The 23,042-nt window shown below is 46.9% G+C and overlaps 1 long non-coding RNA gene across 1 annotated transcript; it reads left to right on the forward strand.

Moving 5' to 3' along the window:
- The first annotated feature begins 17,494 nt into the window (after positions 1-17,494).
- Positions 17,495-21,803, forward strand: LOC139359769 (uncharacterized). Its single transcript, XR_011616145.1, has 3 exons — positions 17,495-17,760; positions 19,995-20,182; positions 21,475-21,803. It is a non-coding gene; the product is annotated as an uncharacterized lncRNA (long non-coding RNA).
- The last annotated feature ends 1,239 nt before the right edge of the window (positions 21,804-23,042 follow it).

The following is a 23,042-nucleotide window of genomic DNA, read 5'->3' on the forward strand; positions in this document are numbered from 1 at the left end:
TGCTTGACCTTCTCCCTTGCTCTGTCTCTGTGTCTAGTTTTCTTCTCTCCTGTCTCTCTTTCTGTGCCCCAAGGTCTTTTATTCTCAGTTTCTTTATGTTTGTCTCTGCCTGTATCAATGTCTCCATCTTTCTCTGTCTCTACTTCTCACTGTCTGTCCATCTGTGTGTCCCTGTCTCCTGTTTCTCTCTCTCTCTCTCTCTCTCCCTCTCCACACACACACACACACACACACACACACACACACACACACTCCTTTGGGACTCTCCATTCCTCTGTTTCTCGGTCTCTCTCTCCCTCCACGTGTCTCCTCTCATCTCTCCCCCTACCAATCTTATATCTTCCTTCATCCCAAGAATGCCTTTTCTTTCAGCTCCATCAGCTGCTTCCTCTCCGTTTGTGCTAGGAGAGGTGCTGTCTTCCAAAGGAGCAGAATCCCGGGAGACACAGGGTTTCCGGGTCTGAATGCTTAATTTCATATTCCCGTTCAACAAGGGCAAAGATTCAAGCCACATTGTATCCTGACTTATCACACACTCCCCACTGGCCCTGGTGAAATCACCCTCTTCTCCTCCCCAAACGGGTGCTTGGCTGTTCCTCCTGAGAAGGGGGTATGTTGCAGGGCTCTTTTCAATGGTTTTTGTCCCCAGAAATTCCAGGCAGGATCCTCTCCCACTCGGTATCCAGAGAGTGGGCCTGGGACTTGGGCAAGGTTCAGCCAGCTTGGATTTCCTGAGGTTCACATCCAGGCTCTTTATTTTGTTCTATTCCATCCCAAGAACAAGTGCTTGCTGGCTTCCAATTGTAGTTAGCTCTAGTTATAATTTGCAAAAATGAAGACCTAAATAAAATATGTACAAGTTCCTGGACAATTCAGATGAATACATACACACATAATTCTAAACACTTTACAATATGAACTCATGTACTCTTTATAAAGTACCCCCATTTTTCAGATGATGAAATTGACACACAGAGAGGTTAGATAACTTGCCAAGGTCACACAGCCACCCAGTGTGGATTTGAGCCCAGTCATCCATCCTGGGGCTCCAGTTGGAAGTGCCTCCCTCTGCTGCCTTCCCGTGGCCTGCAGTACAGTCCTTCTGGTGGGCACAGTGCCCTCCCCGCCTCGGTTCCTAGAACAACCAAGCCCTTCGCTCCCCAGAGCTTTGGGGCTAAGCTTCCTTTCCCCCACTTTTCTGCAGGGCTTGTTGCCTCTCACCCTTCGGGTCTCAGCTCAAACATCATTCTCAGGGGCCTTCCCTGAGACCCCCCAAGGAAAACAGCCCCCTACTCCAAGTTCCCCAAGACATCACTACTTATTTCCTTCAAAGTTTATCACGTTGGGATGTCCCTGCTAGTTTTTATCTGTTTTCTTTGTTACTACCTTTTTCCTTTCCTGGAATGGAAGCTTACTACAGATAGAGACCTGATCTGTCTTGTTCCTAGCAATAATCCCAACAGAACAGAATCCAAGCTGCAGAAAGGTCTAGTAAACTAGTAAATGGAAGTAAATGGAGCTGGCACAGCTCAGAGGAGTGAGGTGGTCAGGGATGTTTCAGGAGGAAAGGATGGTTGAGCAGAGGCACAGAAGTACACAAACGGATGTGGGATGGGCAAGGTGGCTCACGCCTATAATCCCAGCACTCTGGGAGTCCGAGACAGGAGGATCACGTGAGGTCAGGAGTTTGAAACTAGCCTGGCCAACATGGTGAAACCCCATCTCTACTAAAAATACAAAAATTAGCCAGGTGTGGTGGCAGACACCTTTAATCCCAGCTACTGAAGGGCTGAGGCAGGAGAATCACTTGAGTCCAGGAGGGGGAGGTTGCAATGAGCCAAGACTGCAGCACTGCACTCCAGCCTGGGTGACAGAGAGAGACTCTGTCTCAAGAACAAACAAAAAAACGTGATGTGTACCAAGGGGTGCAGTCCCTCTGTGCCACGCACTTTCAGGGGTTGTGCTGGCAGGAAAGATCCATCAGCTCCGATCCTGTATTTGAGGATGAAGATGATCATGAATTATGGGCCTTGAATGCCAGGCTTAGGAGTTTGGGCTTTACCAGCAGGTAATGAGGAGCCAATGAGGGAACTAGAGAAGTGCTGTCTGCTCTTGTTTTGGGAGCTTGACCCAGCAAGGTGGTGGGACAAGGGGAGACTGTAGCAAGGAGATCCCCCATAGGACCTAGAGGAGGACTCTTCCTGACAGGAGAGATCCAGGATCTTGGGGAAGAGGCAGGGGTGGGGGAGCAGAATTGAGAGGGAAAGAGCCTCCCATTGCCGGAAATTGCCCAGATGTATTTTCTAAAAATCAGAGCAGGTCGGGATCTTTGTTTTCTATTTTCCCCCTGCCCACTTCAGGGCGATGAGGAGTAGATTGTGTTTCCAAACACATCACAAGAATCTGCAGTGGAAGTTGGAAGAATAACCCCAGGCTTCTTGGTCTAATTCTCAAGGTCAACTGATATCATTAGAATAACATGAACTCAATTTGAGTTACAGCAGGGAAATCATGTTAGGAAATATGGGTCACTCATCACCGAGTAATGAAGCTGTTACCTTGCGCGATCGGAAACACACTTGCACAGAAACCTGTCAACTGTCCTCGTCCCATTGTAGGGCTGGCTTTTAACAATGGAGTTGCCCACAAAAACCAAAGCCCACTCCGAGAGGGAGGATTGAGCAGGGACAGTTTTCGTACCTGCAGCCTCAGAGCCAGCGGGAAGAGCAGGATGTCCTGGAACAAAGGCCGGATTTGTTCCCGTTGGTTTTCATTGAGAAGCTATCTCTATGATTCTTGAGATTTTCTTTAAAGGACACAGTGGGAAATAGGGCAAAGGGAAATGCCCTAAGGTCAAAGAACAGGCAAAACCCTGTTGGTTGAAGAGAGAAACACCAATGCTTAGCACAGAAGAACTAGGCTCCAACAGTAGCCCCTGCAGGGAGTAAGACTCATGACATGGATAAGTAAATGAGGGTGGTGGGTCGGGCGTACAATGGAGTGGTGAGACACCCCCCAACACACACACCTACTTTGCAAAAGGGACCGCTCCCGCACAGCCAGAAAGTGTCCCAGCACGGCCAGGTCTCCCAATATTTCCATGAAACTTAGGAATTCAGAAGTTTATGTAAAAATCTCCTTATTTTGGAACAGTGGTAACTCACTAAAAATAGTGCTACGCAAAGCATGAATCGGTGCTGCCAGTTTGTGGCTTTTGGGGTTAAGAAATGCTGATGGTACTCTACCAGAGATAACAGCCCTGGGTTAGGAGGCCTCCGTTTCCACAGACTCCCAGTGCCACCATGAGGGAGGGATGGCAGCCCAGCTAGGGAGCAAAGCTGGGCAAGCACTCGAGCCCCTTACAGCGGACACCATGCTCTTCCCAACTCCCCTCCAGGGGCTTTAGGCATGCTGATGGCTCTGCTCCTGGCTGAGCCCCTCTCAGAGCCTTACCCTCAGCCGAGAGACACTTCACACACTGACACCCCCCCACCCTGGGGTGGCCACATCTAATGGTTAATGTTGGGGGCTGGTAGAAAAGCCTGGATTCTTCACCCCAATTTGGAACATCTCTGAATGATCACAGCCATGCCAGGGCTCCCACGGGATCAACAGAGGCCTTTGCTGTGACTGCATCATGGCCCAACTCCTTCTCTGCCCCATCCTGAGTCCCTCTCTCCCTACAGAGGCTGGTTCTGCATACAAATATCCACCCCAGAGCCTACCTCCCAGGACACCCAACGGTGACACCCTCTAAACCCTCATGTTCTCATGTGTCCTATGGAGAGATTCACCCACCTTATCATGCCTTTGAGGATGTAAGGAGATGACGCAGGCAGGCAGCCTAGCTGGGAGTGTGCCACGCGTGTGGGAAGTGCTCAGTGATTCCTTGCTGAACATCGTGGACCGAGTGCTTAGAAGAAGGCAAGAAATATGTGGCAATGGCTCCGAGCCACCTGGAGTTCACTCCCCTAAACCAGAGCTTCTCACCCTTGGCACTGTTGACATTCTGGGCCAGATAATTGCTTGTTGCAGGGGAGGAGGGGCTTGTCCTGTGGGCTACAGGGTGTTTAACAGCCTCTACCCACTAGATGCCAGTAGCAACCCCCAATTGTGAAAACCAAAAATGTTTCTAGACACTGCCAAATGTCCCCTGAGAAACAAAATTGCCCCCGGCTAAGCAGCGCTGCCCTAAATCATTAAAGTTCCCTGAGCCACCGCTGGGAGAGAGTCACGGTTTGGGGCCAAAAGTCAATCAGGGCCCTTCCTAGGCCCCTCCACAGGGATCCAGGAATCTCAAGTAAGGCCAAGGGGAAACATGGGGCAACGGCAAGAACCCACGCATGGGGGTGGGGACACTGCTTCAAACCCCAGCCACTCATCCTGCACCCCGCACAAACCGGTCCCCTTCTCCCAGCCTCAGCACCCTGAGACGGGAAATGGAGACAGCAATTCTTAGTGTGTCGCGTGTGAAAGTATTCCAACAGCAGTAAACGTGCTGTGCAGAAGTACAATGGGGTTGACTCCCACAAACAACCATCTTACCCATATTCAGCTAAGAGAATGCAGACAAAGAGAGGGAGAGAGATAGGCACGCAGAGGCCCATGTATTGACCCTGTCGCTCTTCCCTCATCCCCACCGCCCCAGGGATGGGGAAGCCACAGCTAAAATACCCAAGAGACAAACAAACAAAATAAGTGAAACTCTCAGAACCCATCAGGACTTTTGAAGGTGAATTTTACTACAGAAGATGTTGCCGTATTGGGCAACTGTCCATACCTTGAGTAGGGATATGACTGAGTTTTGTTTTTTACTCCAAAAACAGTGAATAAAAAGCATTTCAAAGAAAGTAATGCCAACTTGACAAACCCATTCCACCAGCAGTGGGCAGCAGAAACAGGAGGAAAAAAAAGTTTGCCTCTGAAACACCTGGTGGATGTAGACCCAGGCCTCCGCCTCCTCTCCACTGCCTGCCCTCCATCCTGCCCTCCCCGGCACAGAAGGAAGCAGCGAGATCCTGAAATAGCCTTGTTCTCAGCAGTAAGACAGGAAGCCACCAGCCCCAGGACTGAAAGCCATCATGCAGTTGACACAGGGACCCCGCTGACACCCCGTCATTTACCTTCGGGGGACTCGCAGCCGCCCCCGCAGCCTGGGTTGGGAAGCCGGTGGAGGTCGGCCAGAGGCGTGCTTCCTGGGGACATCCCAGGGAAGGCCCAATGATTAGTTGCTCCAGAGCAAGTGGCTTTTTCCCCACTACCCTTCTCTGAAACCCCACACTCTGGTTCTTCCATCCCAGACCCAGGGGCTTGATTTACCCCATAAACAGTGTGGGGTCTATAGATTCTTTTCAGGGGCCATTAAACATGCTTGAGATCTAAAAAGAAAATAATAATAATAATAATTGTGACTCTAAAATATAAGAATAAAACTGAAAAATCAAAATAAATTAACAAGTTCAAAACCACAATTCTAAAACCCTTTTCACTTTTTAAGCAAAATAATTGTACAAAACAATTGCATTCTATGTAAGCTGAGTCGATTTTTTTTTAGTCTATTGCTGTAGTGTGGAAAAGGGTCTCACAGAGATCTTCAGTTGAACCCCCAAAAAAACTTACTCCTTTCACCTCCTAGAGGTAACTTTCTCTTGTCTTGCTGTGTCTAAATGGGACAGTGAGAAAGAAAATCTGCAAGTCCGTACAACACTTCTCTTCCTGAATCCGCAGGACAGTCTCTGAGACTCCAGGGCACAGCCACAGTGAAAGCCAGTCTTCTGGAGCTACAGAGTTTTAGCACAGATCTGAATTCTTGGATGCATCCAGGAGCTAATTCTAAACTTCTGTCCCCCCAACCCAAGCTGTCAGTCACCTGGTTCATCTCTGCAAGTTTAATGGAAGACTCCAGGCTAGAAGTTAGGGGTGGGGGTTCTTAGACAAGCCTGGCCCTCTGTCTTTCTTATAGAAAATGGAAATGCCATCATTCTGCTCCAATGTCACCACCAAAACTAGAGAAAAACAGGACAGACTGAGAGGGCCATTTTCATTAAGAAATAAGAGCAGGAAATAGTGCCTTTCACCTGCGTGAAAGAGACCCAGTTCTTTGTGGAAGAGAAAACGATTCTCACTGATTTCAGATGCAAGCAAAGCGTGCCTGTGTCTTCCATCTTGACATCCACTTCCCTCATTTCCCTGACCTACAAGCCCTAAGATAGGTCCATCCCAGCCCTGCCACTCTGCTATTCTCTACTGCCCCTTCTCCTCCAGGAAATCACATGCGGTTGATGGAGGGCAAATGCCTGCCCACTGCCTGCGGGGGTCCCCCAGTTGGCAGAAATCTTTCTCCACAGTCGGTGGGCAGGGTTGTGTTTATTTTGCAATTAACAAAGAACAAAGGAAGTGGCAGGGCGCTTGGAGGTGGTGCTTCTGGCTTGCTTTTGGGGACCTGAATTCCTGCCTTGCTCTTGGCTCTGTCGCCTCCGGCTCCTGGGGTGGGAGGGGAGTCACTGCCCTCAATCATTTCACAGCAGTCTGTGTCTTTTTTGGCCAGGTCACCAGCCGCAGCAGATGGGCCCTTTCCTTTAAAAGCAAAGCAAAGAGCAAAGCTCTGCCCAAATGGGGCCCAGGGCCTGCTCAGGTCTGAGGTGATGAGTAAACGTATCCCCCTTTACTCATTGATGGTGTCATTGAGGGACCAGTGGACCAAGAAATTCCCTGCCATGCGAGTGTCGGAGAACAGCCCCTTTGTCATGCCCTCTTCAAAGCGTGACCAGTGTCCCTATGCACTACGTTGGGATGGGACAGAGTCCTGCTTACAAAAACAGGGAGATTTGGGGTGCTCGGGGGTGTTGATATAGCAGATAGGGCTCCAAGTTACCTACGGTAAACAAAGCAAATTATATTTACTTCCATGGGAGCCTGAGATTTTGACAGCAAAGAGAGACTTATGGTAGAGTTGTTGCTGCATTTATATTTAATAAATTTAAGAGAGAGATGAAATAGACTTTAGCAAGGCTGGTGAAATATTTATAAAAGCACACCGAAGCCGTGTAAGGGAGAGAGAGGGAAATAAAACAGCTCGCATGTGGGATCAAATCGAGCAAGCCAGCTTTTAACCTGACAGCTCCCTGTGCACTGCGGGCAAGAGAGCTGCCAATGGGCCACAGATGCACCACACCTGAGCTAGCCGGGAAGACAGGGAGGTGTAGGGAGGGGAGGACGGGGTGCGGACGGGTGTGTGTGCACAGGCACAGCCAGCTCCATGCAATCCAGGGCATCTGTCACACCTGTCCAGCTGCTCAGGTGCACCTGGCACCTTGCAATGCCAAGCAGAGCACATTCTCCTGCCCCTGGCCTACATCCAGTTAAGCCTATGGCCTGGTAGGAACATACGGGGATCCTGGGGGGGCCTTAGACAGTAGGGGCTGAACACCCTGGGCTTCCATCTCTCAGGAGAGCCTGTCTGTCTTCAAGCCACTGTCCAAAAAAGGTCTAGTCTTGGGATTATGAGATTGAAGGGAAATGCATTAGATTTGTTAACTTGCAGATTTATAACATTTTTAAAATGCACAAGTACTACATATTCATAGTGGAAAGGTAAAAAAAAAAAAAAAAAAAAAAAAACCACATAAATTAACAAACATGCAAACCCCATCATCTATACTCTCAATTACTGTTGGTGTTTCCAGACTGGCTGCATATCTTTTATCAAGGGTGATTTTAATATTATGCAGGATCATTTCAGAGCAAGCTCTACTCACTACTGACATGTTACAGAACGTGCTGCTCTTTGTACATCTCATCCTTACCTTCAGATCAGGGCCTTTCTCTCTTTTCCTGTCCTGATCCAAATCTAAATTTATCTTGCAGACCCATCTTAGTCCTGTCTCTCCAAAAAGACACTCACAGGGGCCTGTGCTTCCCTTCCCACTTGTTTTTCCCTCCCCACAGTCCCCATGTCATCTTTTAAGTCACCATGTTTATTCTTAGACTGTCTTGTTTGTTGGCCACGCTGTGTGTTGACCTTTCTTGTCTTCCTATCCTCATGGAAGGTCCTGCATGACCTTTTATTTCTCTCTCTGCCTTCATCGAACATCCCTAGTACAGCTTAGGCCCACTGTGGGCTCCGGACAACACCCAACACCGCCCATAAGCACATCTTCTGGCTTCTGTAGAGTGCCATGAACGACTTCTGCCCTCCCTTAGGGATTGCGACGACACTTGTCCTTCCAAGTGGCTGGAGAACGGGGCCTGAAATGGGGAGGTGGGAGACAGGAAGAGAAGTGGAAAACTGCTTTGCAGAAATCCCTTTGCCAAAAGTCAATCTGTAGAAATTCAGTTCACCAGACGACTGGCTGACCAGGCTACTGTGGGATAGTTTGGAAAGTTTTTGTTCTCTCACCCCAGTCTCTGCCCCTACTTCTGCCGTTTCTCATGCAAATACACAAGTTGTCCCAAAACTCTGCCTCTGCACCTGGCTTTTGGACTCACAATGGCTCCAAAGGACTCTGCTGGATGGAGGCTAAGGTGTGTGTCTGACAGTTCACTCAACAAAGTGGACTCTGCTCAACAAGTTTTCTGCACATTGACTTCGTGAATTGACCTAGTTCTCCTCCTGGGCTGGAGTGTTGACCCTTCTGTCTTCTCATCCTCATGGAAAACCCTGCATGGCTCTTTATTTCTCTCTCTCTCTCTCTCTCTCTCTCCCACCCCCCCCTCTCTCCCCCTCTGCCTTTTTCTGTCTCTGAAGGAGGCTCGAGGGTCCATCTCCCTGGCCCCTAAAGCCTCCACCTCCAGCATCTGGCCTTGTGGCCCTGGGATCCTGACACCTTCTCCTTCTTCCAGCTGACAGCCTCTTTTCTGCAGTCCCTGAGCCCTGACGTGCAGGCTCTGGCTCATTTGAACAACTGCAAGGAGGGGCTGAGTATTACAGGCACCTAAAAGAGGCAGAAAAACAAGATAGAATTGGGCCAGGCCCGGACACTGTCTGAAGCTCCCTGGAGACTTCCGAATGAGGCATAGAACACAGGGTAGGATAATCAGCTTCCTTCCTGTCTCCCACCTCCCCATTTCATGACCTATTCTCCAGCCGAGCCAAGACGCCCTGTTCCTTCTCACGTCCAGGCCTTTACAGAAGCTGTGACCTCTGCCTGAGCACCTCCACTCCTCTCTCCCTCTCTACTTTCTACTTTTAACAGCTCTAGTGAGGCTGTATTTACACACAATAAATTGCAGACTTTTAAAGTGTTCAATGTGACAAGTTTTGATACATGTATACATCCATGAAACCATCACCACAATCAAGGTAGGAAGCCTGTCCATCACCACCAAAGTTTCCTGCTGGCTCGGTAATCCCTCCCACTCACCCCTTGTCCCCATAGCTAAGCAACCACTGATGGGCTTTCTCTCGGTGTAGACTAATTAGCAGTTTCTAGCGTTTTATGTACGTTGAATCATATGCTATACACTCTTTTTATCCCTGGCTTCTTTCACTAAGCATTTATTTTGAGATCCATCCACATTCTTGTGTATGTCAGTAGCTCATGCCTTTCTTTTGCTAAGTGATATTCCATTGTACAAATGCCGTGCCATTTGCTTATCCACTCACCTGTTCATGAGTATGTAGGTCGTTGACAGTTTGTAGCTATTAAAAATAAAGCTGCTATGAACACTCATGTACAAGTTTTTGGAGGTACACCTGCTTTAATTCATCTTGATATACTCTAGGAGTGGAATGGCTGGATTGTACGACAGGTGTATGTTCAAATTTCGAAGAAACCACCAAATTGTTTTCAAATCAGCAAAATAAAAGAGTTCCAGTTTTTCCACGCCCTGACCAACAATTGGTCAGTCTCGTTAATCTTAACCAGTCTAATAGATGATCAGTGGTAGCTCCTAGTGATATGAATTTGCATTTCTCTAACAGCTAAAGATATTGAGCAGCTTTTCCTGTGTTTATTGCTATCCATGTATCTTCTTTTGTGAAGTTTCTGTTCAAATCATTTGCCATTTTCCATTGGTTTTCTTATATTAAATTTTGAAAGGTCTTTATGTATTCTAGAAACAAACCTGTTATCAAACATATGGTTGAAAATATTTTATCAAATTTTGTGGTTTGTCCTTTCATTCTTCTGGTGGCAGCTTCTAAAGAGCATCAGTTTTTCATTTTAATGAAGTCTAATATATCTTTTTTTTCTTTTAGGAGTCATTATTTTTGTGTTGTCTCCAAGAAACTTTTGCCTAATCCAAGGTCACAAAGACCTTCTCCTGTTTTCTTAAAGAATTTGTATGGCTTGATATTTTACATTTAGGCTTATGATATATTTTGTGTCAAAGTCTGTATGTGTAAGGTATAAATCACAGTTGACGTATTTTGTGTATTGATATCCTGTTGTTTCAACGCTATTTGTTGAAATGACTATCTTTTCTCACTGAATCACCTTTGCACCTTTGTCAAAAGTCAGCTGTCCACATGTAGAGTCAGAGCTCTATTTCTGGGTTCTCTATTCTGTTCTATTCATCTCTTTCTCCGTCTTTACTCCAGTACTACAGGCTCTTGATTACTATGGCCTTATTCTCAGTCTCAAAATCAGATAACATTGGTGCCAACTTTCTCTTTTTCAAAATTGTTTTGGCTATTCTAGCTCCCTTTACATTTCCAAATCAATTTGAGAATCTTCAAAATAGCCTACAGGAATTTTGATTAGGGTTGCTCTGAATCTATAGATAACTTTGGGAAGAATTGACATCTTAAACATATTGAGCTTTCTGACCCATGAACAAGGCATGTCTCTGTTTCTTTAGATCTTCCTTAATTTCTCTCAGCATTGTTTTAGAGTTTCCAGTGTACAGATGTTATATGTCTCTTCTCAGACTTATCTCTAAGTGTTTCATGGTTTTTGATACTACGGTAAATGGTATTTTAAATTTTCAATTCTGATGGCTCCCTGTTAGTGTCTAAAAATACAACTGCTTACGTATATTAATCTTGTATTCTGCAACCCTGCTAAATATCTTTATTAGTCCTAGTGGTTGTTTTATAGGTGTCATCAGATTTTCTATATAGACAACCATATTATCTGCAAATGCAGACGTTTTTACTTCTTTCTCTCTTTCTTTGTCTTCCCCCTATTTCACTGGCTAGAGCCTCTAGTACAATTTTGAATAGAAGCAGTGAGAGATGATGACATTCTTGTTCCTTAAGAGGAATACGTTCAGTTTTTCATTATGTATGATGTTACCTGTAGTTTTTTCCAGTTAAAGAAGTTTTCTTCTATTCCTAATTTGTTGAGATTTTTTCTTAAAATCATCACTGGATATTGAATTTCATTGAATGTTTTTTTCTGTGACTACTAAAGTGATCATACAATTTTTCTCTAGTTTATGAATAAAATGAATTGCCCTGATCAATCCAAATACTAAACCACCTTGGTCATGATATGTTATCACTGAATTCAATTTCCTAGAATTTTACTTAGGTTTTTTGCATCTATGTGCATAAAGGATATTGGTCTGTAGCTCTCTTTTCTTGTAATGGCTTTGTATGGTTTTGAAGACAGGATAATGCAGACCTCATAGGATGAGACAGAAATATTCCCTCTTCTTAAATTTACTGGAAGAGTTTATGTATAATTGGTATTATTACTTTTTTAAATGTTTGACAGAATTCACAAGTGAAGCCACCTTGGCCTACAGCTTACTTTATCAGAAAGTTTAAAACTACAAATTCAATTATTTTACTAAACATGGAGCCATTCAGGTTATCTATTTCTTCTTGGATGAGATTTGGTAGTTTGTAGTGTTTAAGGATTTTGTCCATTTCATCTAAGGTAGAGAGATGTTCATAATACTCCCTTATTTCCCTTATTATCCTTTTAATATCTATAAATTCTGTAGTGATGTCAACTATCTCATTGTTGATATTTGGATATTGGGTCCTTTTTTTTTTTTTTTTTTTTTTTGAGATGGAGTCTCACTCTGTTGTCCAGGCTGGAGTGCAGTGGCACGATCTCGGCTCACTACAACCTCTGCCTCCCAGCTTCAAGCAATTTTTCTGTCTCAGCCTCTTAAGTAGCTGGGATTACAGGCACCCACCACCATGCCCAGCGAATTTTTGTATTTTTAGCAGAAACGGGGTTTCACCATGTTGGCCAGGCTTGTCTCAAACTCCTGACCTCAAGTGATCCACCCACCTCAGCCTCCCAAAGTGCTGGGATTTTAGATATGAGCCACCACAACTGGCCGATATTTGGTAATTTCTGTCTTCTCTTTTTCTTGATCAGTTTGACTAGAGGCTTACTATTTTTACTGATCTAAAAGAACTAGCTTTTGGTTTTATTGGTTTTCTATTCTCTATATGCTCTATTTCGTTAGTTTCTACTCTGATCTTTATTTTCTTTATTCTGCTTATTTTAAGCTTAATTTGCTCTTGTATTTTCTATTTTTTAAGGCAATAGATGAGATAACTGATTTGAGACCCTTATTCCTTTCTAATATAGGAATTTAGTACTATAAATTTCCCTGTCAGCACTGCTTTGGATATATAATGTATTATCACTTCCACTCAGTTAAAAATACTGTCTTCCTATCAGGCGCGGTGGCTCACGCCTGTAATCCCAGCACTTTGGGAGGCTGAGGCAGGCAGATCACTTGATGTCAGGAGTTCGAGACCAGCCTGGCCAATACGGTGAAACTCCGTCTCTACTAAAAATACAACAATTAGCCAGGCATGGTGGTACACGCCTGTAGTCCCAGCTACTTGGGAGGCTGAGACAGGAGAATTGCTTGAACCCAGGAGGCAGAGGTTGCAGTGAGCTGAGATCACGCCATTGCGCTCCAGCCTGGGCATCTCAGTGAGATTCTGTCTCAAAAACCAAAAAAACAAAAACAAAAACAAAAACAAAACAAAACAAAAATATATATATATATCCTCTCTTTCTTTTCCCCTTTTGATTTCTTTTTTGAACCATAGTTTATATAGAAAGTGTCACCTTGTTTCCAAATATTTAGAGTCTTTCCAAAGATCCTTCTGTTATTCATTTCTAATGTAATTTCATTATGGTCAGAGAACATATTGTATGGTTTAAATCATTTTAAATTTATTAAGACTCATTTTATGGCCAATAATATGGTCTATCTTGGCCAATGTGTATTCCATGTGTACTTGCAAAGAATGTGTATTCTGCTATTGTTGGGTGGAATGTTATACAAATGTCAATTTGGCCAAGTTGGTTAATACAGTTGTTTAAGTCTGCTATACTCCCACTGATTTTCTGTCTGTTAATTATTGAGAGGGGGTATTAAGACCTCTGTCCATAATTGCAGGTTTGTCTGTTTCCCTTGCAGTTGTCTTATTTTTTCCTTCATTATTCAAAACTCTGTTAACAGGTATATAAAAATTTAGAATTGTTATATCCTCTCAATGTACTTACCCCTTTATTTTTATAAAGTGACCTTTTTACCCTAGCAATATTCTTCGGTCTGAAATCTACCTTGTCTGCTTTCTTTTGGTGACTGTTAGCATGTTATACCTTTTTCCATTATTTTACTTTTAACCCTATTTGGGTATTTCCATTTAAAACGGAGTCCTTAAGCTTTTGTGTGTCTGAACAAATCTTTATTTTGCTTCATTTTTGAAAAATATTTTCACTAGGAATAGAATTCTGGATTGACAGTTCTTTGATACTTAAAGTTGATGTGCCACCATTTTCTTCATGTTTTTTGTGTTTGGAGTTCATTGAACTTCTTGGATCTGTGGGTTTATGGGTCTCATAAAGTTTGGAAAAATGTTGGCCTTTATTCCTGCCCTGTCCCCTTTGGGCCACCCCAATTCCACGTATATTAGACCACTGAATGTTGTGCCATGGCTCATGTATGCTCTTTCAATGTATTTTTTCAAATTGTGTTTGCTCTCTTTATTTCATGTTGGATAGTTTCTATTGCTATGTCTTCAAGTTCACCAGGTTTTTTCTCTGCAATGTGTCATCTTCTATTAATTCCATGCAGTGCACTTTTCAGTCTCAGACACTGTGGTCTTCATTTCTAGTAGTCTGATTGCATCTTTTTCATATCTTCTATATCTCTAATTAACTTCTTGAACATGCAGGATACCATCATAAGACTTGTTTTAATGTCCTTGTCTGCTAAGTCTAACATTTACATCAGTTCTAGATCAGTTTTGATGGAATGATTTTCCTCTTCCTCATGGATCATATTTTCTCACTTCTTTGCACAGCTGGTAATTTGTAAATGGATGCCAGACATAATGAATTTTACCTTTCTAGGTGCTGGGCACATTTGTATTCCTATAAGTATTCCTGAGTTTCGTTCTGGATGCAGTTAAAGCACTTGGAGACAGTTTGATCCTTTGGGGTCTTATTTTCTAGATTTGCCAGGTGGGGCCAGAATAGGGCTCAGTCTAAGGCTAATCATTTCTCACTACTGAGGCAAGAGTTTCCTGACGCTCTACTCATTCCCTGTGAATTATTAGGTCCTCTAGTCTGGCTGGCCAGAACAGGCACTATTCTTTGTGTGAGCACCAGATACTCTTCACTCTGATCTTCTGAATGATTAATTCCCAAGCTCCAGGTAGTTCCCTCACATGCACATGCTGACTGATTTTCTGCTGAATACTCGAGCAGAATCTCCAGAGCTCTTTCTGAGTGCAGTTCTTTCTCAGACCTTCCTGCCTGCAGACTCTCACCACCTTGGTCCTGACTCTCAGCTCCGTCCCCTCAACTCAGAAGGCCTGCCAGTCTTCCTCTTTGGTTCCCCCTCCTTGTGCCATGGCTCAGAAGCCCTCTCAAGGCGGTAAGCTGGGGCAATCACAGGGCTCGCATCATTTGTCTCTCTTCTCTCAGGGAACACTGTCCTGCATTCCTTAATGTCCAGTGTCTTACAAACCGCCTTTTCACACATTTCATTCAGTTTTTTCAGGCAGAAAAGTAAGTCTGGCTCATGTTATTCCATCTCGGCTGGAAGTAGAAGTTCCCTCATTAATAGCTCATGAATCTTCACAATTCAGCCCATGTGTCACCTCCTCCAGACGGCCTTCCCTCATGGCCTACAGACCAGGTTAAGTGTTCCTGCTATGGACCCCCCACAGCCACAATGCTTCATCTATCACAGTTCTTATTCGTCTATATTGTTATTGCTTATTTATTTGTCCACCTCCTCAACTAGACTGAAGGCTCCCAAACATAGAGGTCTGTGTCTTGTTCAGTGGACTCTGGCTGGCACATAATAAGTGCTTGACTCATGCTGACGATTTTGAACATGTCTTTTAGCTCTAGAAGATTAAAACAATGTTATCAGGGTTTTTCCCCCTGCGTACAGTCAAATACTGGGGGAACAGGGAAGTTTCATCTAGAAAGGTAGAGGTGTAAGGGGCACCTGAACCCCCTGGGGCAGGATGCTAACTCACCTGTTTGTGTCTTCAAGACCCCAGAAATCACAGCTGGTAGGTAGTCAAGCAGCAGTGCGCTAGGGGCGATACTGAGGTAGGGATTGCAGGCAGAACCAGGGAGGAGGTTAAACAAGGGCTGGGCTTCCTTAGGATGTGGGGAGCTTCCCAGTCTCATAATGAAAATCCTGTGGCTATGCAGCCATGTCATCCCCGCTTCTCCCCAAACATCGGGGTTCCCAAAGCCTCAAGGTTTTGTGGAGGCCCTCTAGCCTAGGTAGTTAGGGAGTAAAGCAAGTTTTCAAAATGACGGGATTTCGAATAATATTCAAGTCTGTATTTGGTGAGGGGAAAAAAAACTCTTTTTCAAAGAATGAAAGGTTCCCCCACCCTCCCCTTCCTTTCTCTTCAATGATGGCATTTCCATAAGAGAAACTGCTTGATAGGCCTGTTCCCTTTAAATTATTTTCTAACGATCCAGGCAGTCACACGCGCCGGCTGCCTCTCCTTGGCTCACCTTTCCTTTCAATTACTTTCGTTCTTCAGCTGAACAATGGCAGCGTCGCAGCCCCTCCTGGCTGGGACTGCTACCACTCAGCGCCTCTGCAGCCAGGTGCCCAGGCTGGGCTCCGGCTTTGTTCCCCTGGCCAGACGGCCGTCGTTTCATCTTCCTGTCTCCCCTTTCTGTGCCATTTAAACTTTAACCTGGTAGTAACTTTGCCCGCCTTGATTCCCGATTCAAAGCCTGGCAGATGAAAAGCCCTCCCCTTGGATGTGGCTTGAAAACTTCATCCTCAGTCTCTCTCTGTCTTTGAACTGCCTTGGAGCCTTTTTGCTCAGGCTGTTTTATTCTCCCTGGGACTCTAGCTTTTAGGCCTGGGGGCTTAGGAAAAACAGCAATAGGGGCTTCCCAGTTGGGGCCCTGGAGGACCCCCAAGTCTCCCTGAGGTGGGCAACTCAGGTGCCCCCAACATACACACCATCCCACCCCAGGAGCCTGGGAGCTGTAGACCAGGAGATCGTCTCTGGCCTTCAGGGCCAGTCCCCTGCCTCCACGCAGCCCTCCCCCATTCCAGCTTCCCTTCACAAGCCCCAGACCCACAGCAACTTCAAGGCTTCTAGCCCCAGGTGGGTCTTCCAGAAACTTTTTCCTTTTCATTGCCAGGCAGACCACTCACTGCTCTCAGATGTCGGGCAAGGCACAATGGGAGAATTTTGCAATCACAGAAAAATTCAGGAAGTCAAGACCAAATGGGACCGTGGGGAAAATAAACCACGGAGAGGGTCAGAAGTAAACTCAAAAGCAGACACAACTTTTCCTCCTCCTCTTCCTCCAAGCAGGCCCCATATGACCAGGCCAGGCAGCACCGCAGGTCAAAGTCTCATGTGGCCCTGCTGTGTTGGATCCTCAGCTATGCTGGTGTTTGTCCAGCAAGAGTAGACTGTGCGCCACCTTTGTCTCCGCCGACAGAGGTAACGAATATTGAAGTGAGTTACATGGTGGCCCTCAAAAAAATATGTCCCCATTCTAACTCCGGGAATCTGTGAATGTTACCTTATAGGGAAAAGGATCTTTGTAGGCGTAATTATTTAAGGATCTTGAGATCATTCCGGACTACATTCAATGACAAGTATCCTTATAAGAGACACACAGTGAAGAGATGCAAAGACAGAGGCAGAGATTGGAGGGATGTGCCCATGAGCCAAGGAATAGCTGGTGCCACCAGAAGCCAGAAGAGGCAAGGACCAGATTGTCCCCAGAGGCTTCAGAGGGAGTGCAGCCTGGTGGATACCTTGATTTTGGATTTCTGGTCTTCTGTTACTTTAAGCCAGCAAGCTAGTGACAATCTACCTTCAGGAAACTAATGTAAGTATGCAAAGTGCAGAAAGGAGATGCTATGGTCCTTACTGGAACCTGGTGCTGGGTGATGGCTCAGCCCCTCCCCACCTTGAGGACAGGCTCCCGCAAGTCTCAGCCTATCAGGGTTGTCTCAGGTCCCTCACCAGTGATTGGCTTAAGGGTGGGCATGTGACCCCATTTTGGCCAATGAGAGGGGAGGGGAAGGTGCCCTAGGGGAAAAATGGCCCCTCTTCCTTCCTAGAGCGTGACCATCTGTACCTGTGTGCCCACACGGCTGGCCTGAGCATGAGGGTGAAAGGAAGCGATGGAAAGGCCTGCAGAAGGTGGGGCAGCAACAGGTTATGATACAAGCCAGAGCCTAATCTCAACTGCAAACTGCCCACCAACGTAGAATATAGGAAAATGCTTCCTAAAGGCGAAACTCTCATACAAGACACTGGGGTCCCTGACGGGACAACCTAAGCCTGAAGCATGTCTCCTGATGGAAACAGAATATATCCAGGTATTGGGGGTGGAAGGAGCAGGACAGGGCCACCAGGAGTCTCCTAGCATCACGGGTTGGGAAGCCCCCTGGAATACAGTGCCTTCTAAAGGGAAAGCTGGGAACACCAGCTTAGCTTTAACAAAGGTCTGAGCTCGGGGCAAGGAGAAGCCAGGACTCTAGTGTCTGACAGGTATAGATTCGTCTTCTGACCACACCTCCTGGATTCATGCTCACTCTAAGTCCTTGGGAGTGAGAAGAGCGTCTCTGCAAAAATTGAAATTTTGGTTTTCATGGAGATTCAAAAGACAGTGAGACTAAGCAGCCTCTAACAGAGAGCAGCAGTGACGGGAAGCCCACTGCAGCTCCAAAGTGTGGGAGTGTCAGCCCACCAGCACTGGGGGCGAGGCGCTCAGAGGCCTCTAGGGTCAGCGGGGAGGATGGCCCAAAGGAGACAGCCAGGGGGCCCAAGGTGTGTCTAGCTGACATCACGGTGCCTGAAACAGGTGCGGGATCCCGCAGAGCATGGGGACAGGAGCCAGGGGACCCCAACAACTGCTTAGGCAGCAGACATAGATGCCCCTTGGTAGCTGACAGACACGTTTGTGAGTCTACAGGAGGCAAGCCCGGAGTGTCCCCAAAATAATTGGGTGACAGTTTGAGGGGGTTTCTGGGAGTCTTGCGATATATAGTGAAAGCAAAACAATACAAATATATGTCACTGCTGTGGATGCCCCCTCTGTAGCCCTAGGTTGGTGTGGCCAGGCAAACAGAGGTTGCTTTGATGGCAGTTCAGTCCACAGCTACTCCTTTGAACCACCCCTTGGTTCCCAATCCTGGCGTACCTCAGAGCCATGTCACCTGGGGGCCTGTGAGAGACAGCCATGCCCAGGCCCCACCCCTACCAGTGAAATCAGGAGCTCTAGGCAGAACCCAGGCTCCTATTTGTTTGAAGCTGCCCAGGAGATGCTACACAGGCAGAGTTGACACCCATTCTCTTCTGGTGCATTCTGCCCACCTCAGTGGGAGGCGAGACAGAACCCCAACCTCCTCCCCAACCAGGGACTCTCAACTTCTCCAGCTCTAATGTGGGATGTTGGGCTCAGCAGCTTCCCAGGACCCACCTGGCTCTGCTGCACCGTGAAGAGTTGGAGAGCATGAGACTTCCCCAAACTGAGAAAGAGGAAGAAGGGTGGGGAGAGGGAGGCAGGAAGGGGGTGGCAGGGACAAGGACTGCAGAACCCCCTCCTCCCAGCTCGCATCACAGCCACTGCTCATGCCCTCTTCTCTGCCAAGGCTGAGTCCTCTGCCATGCACAGGCCTTGGGTGGGAGGGTGGGGGTAGAGTGGTAGGATGTCCCCCACCGGGGGAGGAGTTGCCCCTAGTGTGCCCATACGGGAGCTTAAAAACTGCTAATGGGCCTGCGTGGTCATTAGGCAGAGGACATACCTGCTCACGGTGCCATCTAAACCCCATTTAACTCATCATTTAAATTTACTAACAGATGTAAATCCCCCTCAATGAGAGAGAGATGGGCCATCAGCACCCTGCTTCTGATGCACTCCAAGGAGACTGGGCTTTAATTTCAGGGCGGACGACCTTCTGGAGAGCTCTGGGCCCTGTAATGGCCATTTGCAGGAGATGATGACAGGCAAAATGGAGGGCAGGCAGCCTCGATGCTCTCCTTGTGAGAGGCATCCCCCGATCGAGAGGCTCCCTTCCACCCCACGAAGGTCTCAGTGCCCTTCACCAACCTGCACCAGGGCCTCCCCCATACATGGCAGCAGCCCTAGGCTCAGCAGGCTTCCTGGTCCCAGGGCAGTGACGGTGACATCCAACTCCCTGGAGTAGAATCTATCTTTTCCCCACGGGAGAAGTGGGGGTCCTTGGGATGCCTAGGATCCCCTGAGCTGCGCCCCAAGATGCTTGCTCCCTGAGGGACTCAAGGGGCTCAAGGGGCCGCTCGGGCAGTGCTTGAAGAAGGAGCCATTTGCAAGCTTCACCATTGCTTGTCTGTTGAGGTAGAGCCGCTGGCCATTTTGGAATGGTCTTCTCTGCTCAGGAAAGGGCCTTTGCTTTAGTGGACACATGTTAGCAACCATGGCTAAGGGAAGGATGTGGCCCCAACTTTGGGAACCTGACTGGGGCTAACCCCATCCTTCCACACTCTCTACTTGCCAAGCTGTGACACACTGTTCTGGGGCCAACAAGCCTGAAGGGGAGAGAATTGACACTTGCCTTCTTCCTTCCCAAAGCAGTGACTCCTGACTGGAAGGGACCCCGAGGACCCCAAATACCCAGAGGAGGTGCACCACAAAGAAAGGGGAAGTACAAACTGTCTGAATGGCTAGGATGGGAGGACGTCGGTTCTGACACAGCTTGGGGCCTACTCCTGACCCAGATGCATGGCTCGGAGGATGGGTTTCAGGAAGCCTGGCTGAGGGTGAGCACAGGAGGCCAAGGCAGCCAGCTTGCTTGAGCCCGGGAGTTAGAGATCAGCCTGTGGCAATGTGGCAAGACCTCATCTCTACAAAAAAATTCAAAAATTAGTCAGGTATGGTGATGCATGTTTGCAATCCCACCTACTCAGAAGACTGAGTCAGGAGGGTCACCTGAGCCCAGGGAGGCCAAGGCTGCAATGAGTTCTGATCATGCCATTGCACTTCAGCCTGGGTGAGTTAGTGAGACCCTGTCTCAAAAAAAAAAAATGCTGGAACCAGAGGAAACTAAACATGTACAAAGGCAAGTAGGAACACCCTTCTTTAAAGAGCCTCTTCCACCTGCTGGGGCTGGAGCAGCCGCAGCCTCAGCCTCAGCAGACAGGGACCCAAGTCATCCACAGCACGACAGGCAGTGGCCCAGGAGCCTGCGCAACATGTTACCACCATTGGTCCTGCTCATTACCTCTCAACCTCCACTAGAGACCTGTGAAGACAGATGTCTTGTCCTGTTCTCTTCTGTCTCCCCAACACCTAGTACATAATTAATAATTCATAGCTTTGGATCAAACAATGAATAAATGATACATCTGAAACCCATTTAATGTGCAGACACACCTTGTTATCCACGTGCATCTCCCGCTCTGTGGATTTTCCACAGCAAACACCTCCTCCTCCTGGCTCCCAGCCCACTCCTGGGCCATCCCACCCTCACTTTCTGTGAGCTCAAGGATTACAGACTAATCCTAATATATTTGCCTGAGCAGAACCTAATTAGGAAGGTAAATCTGCAAAAAATAAAAGGTAAAACAAAATAAAAACCCAAGGAGAGTGGCCTCTAACCCCTGGAGCAGAAGGAAAGATCGTTTGGGCGTCCTTGTTCTATAGTGTCCCTCTCTCAGCTCAAATAAGGGGAAAAGCCTTCTCTCCCCAACAGGCAAGGCCAAAGGGAAGAGCAGAGGGGGGTTGGTAAAAAAGGCAGCTGCACCTGCAATCCCACCATGGAAGTGGCCTTGGGGGTGCATTTTGCCTAACTTCCTGCTTCCAGGGCTTAGAATTTCAGATCCATCAGAGACTCCAGCAAATGGCTAGATATTTTTATTGCAAGGTAACTGAAAACCCAATTCCAAGTGGCTTAAGGAAAAAAAGGCAGGTATGTGTGTGTGTATGTGAGCATGTGCAGACAAGCAGAATTTATTGGTATATGTAACCAAGAAGTCTGGGGGTAGGTAGAAGTGGCAAAATACAGCGACTTGAACAAATAACTTATTCCCCATCTCTCCTCCGTATCTTACAGGCAGACTGTCTGCAAATGGTGCCTCTGCCAGCAACCAACCTCGACCCTCCCCACTCCATGGCCAATGGCCAAGAGTACCTTTTCTAGTCCAGGGAGCAAAAGTACCAGACTGGCAGTGATTGAGCCTGCTTGGCTCCTCTTTGGCCACATGGGCATCCATGAGCCAATCATATGGTCGGAGGGACTTACGACTTGAATGACTCAGCTCTTGGTCACACGTTCTTCTCCTGGGAGCAGGGTAGTGTTCATCCACCTGCTGCCCAAGGATGGCAAGTAAGAGAGCGTGTGGTTCCTAAAGGAAGATGAACAAACAGAACGTATTTGCTCTAATAAAGGGAAATGGAGGCTGCATGACCAAGAGGAGATGTCCACCATAAAACTGAATAGTGAGAAGGACAGGGGAAGTTTTAAAGTTCTATGGGCTGGGCAAACAATGTCCTGGAGATGGGAAAAGAATGACATGTGTTGAGTAGGACTGGTGGAGCTGGGCTGATGACGGAGGAGGGTTCCAAAACCCAGATCCTCAGTCTCCGTGTGTAGCCATCATTGGCACATGGCCTGAGGTGCTCTGGGGCCCCATGGTGCTGTAGAGTCCTGAAGGGCCTGGGCTGGCTGTGGAAAGAAGTATCTGAAAATCCTTGCTTTGGGGGACACCAAAATGATGTGTTAGCCTATGTCTGCTTTCTAGGGTAAATAAAGGTACACACACACACACAAACTAGCAAAAGAGAAGAGGAAGCAGCAGAAACATCAATCATAGGGCTGAAGGTGGAGCTGAGGAGTTGCTTTGTCTCCAAATCCATGCCTACTTTGGGTTTTCTGAGGTAGAGGAGCCCTCAAGGAAAGCATCAGGACATAACAGAGAGCTGGTCCCAAGGCACTGGGGACTGGCTAAAGTGTGGGGCAGCCCAACCCGGGGCAACTCTGACGGGTTGAGTTTCCAAGGATCAGACATAATTCAGTCCAGGGGCATTTAGTAGGCATCTAGCATGTGCAGGCCTATGGGCTGTGTAGTACAGAGCAAATGGTCAAGAGAAGTGCCATATGGCCTCTGAACCTTGAGCTAGGCTCATCACTATCACATCACAGGACGTCATCACTCTGCCTGCATCAGCTTGTCAGTGTACCTCTGCAAGGGCAGAGATACCTCTCATTCCTCTGGGAGGTCTCCTTGAGTCTGCACATAGCAGTTACTCAATATTTGCATCTGTTGACAAATAAGTGAATGAATGAGTTCCTCAACAAAAATGGACGTGATATAAAGGAAGTTGCCATTTATTGAGCACTATTTATATGCCAAGGAGTTAAGAATGCTCAGTGATCATCTATGGTCAGGTGTTTATTGAGTGCCCACAGTGTTCCCATGCTGGAAATACACAGTGCATTTCCAGCCAGTCTCAAGAACTTACGCTATAGAAGGTATCACCACCTCCATCTTCAAATGAAGGAAACTGAGGCTAAGAGGGATTAAGGAGAATGCTCGTGGTTGCACAAATATGAAATGGAAAAGCTAGCACCTGCCAAAAATTAGATTAAGATGCAAATCTCTCTGATTCTAAAGACAGACC

The sequence above is a fragment of the Macaca nemestrina genome, chromosome 18 (assembly GCF_043159975.1).
Source record: "Macaca nemestrina isolate mMacNem1 chromosome 18, mMacNem.hap1, whole genome shotgun sequence".
Lineage (NCBI taxonomy): Eukaryota > Metazoa > Chordata > Mammalia > Primates > Cercopithecidae > Macaca > Macaca nemestrina.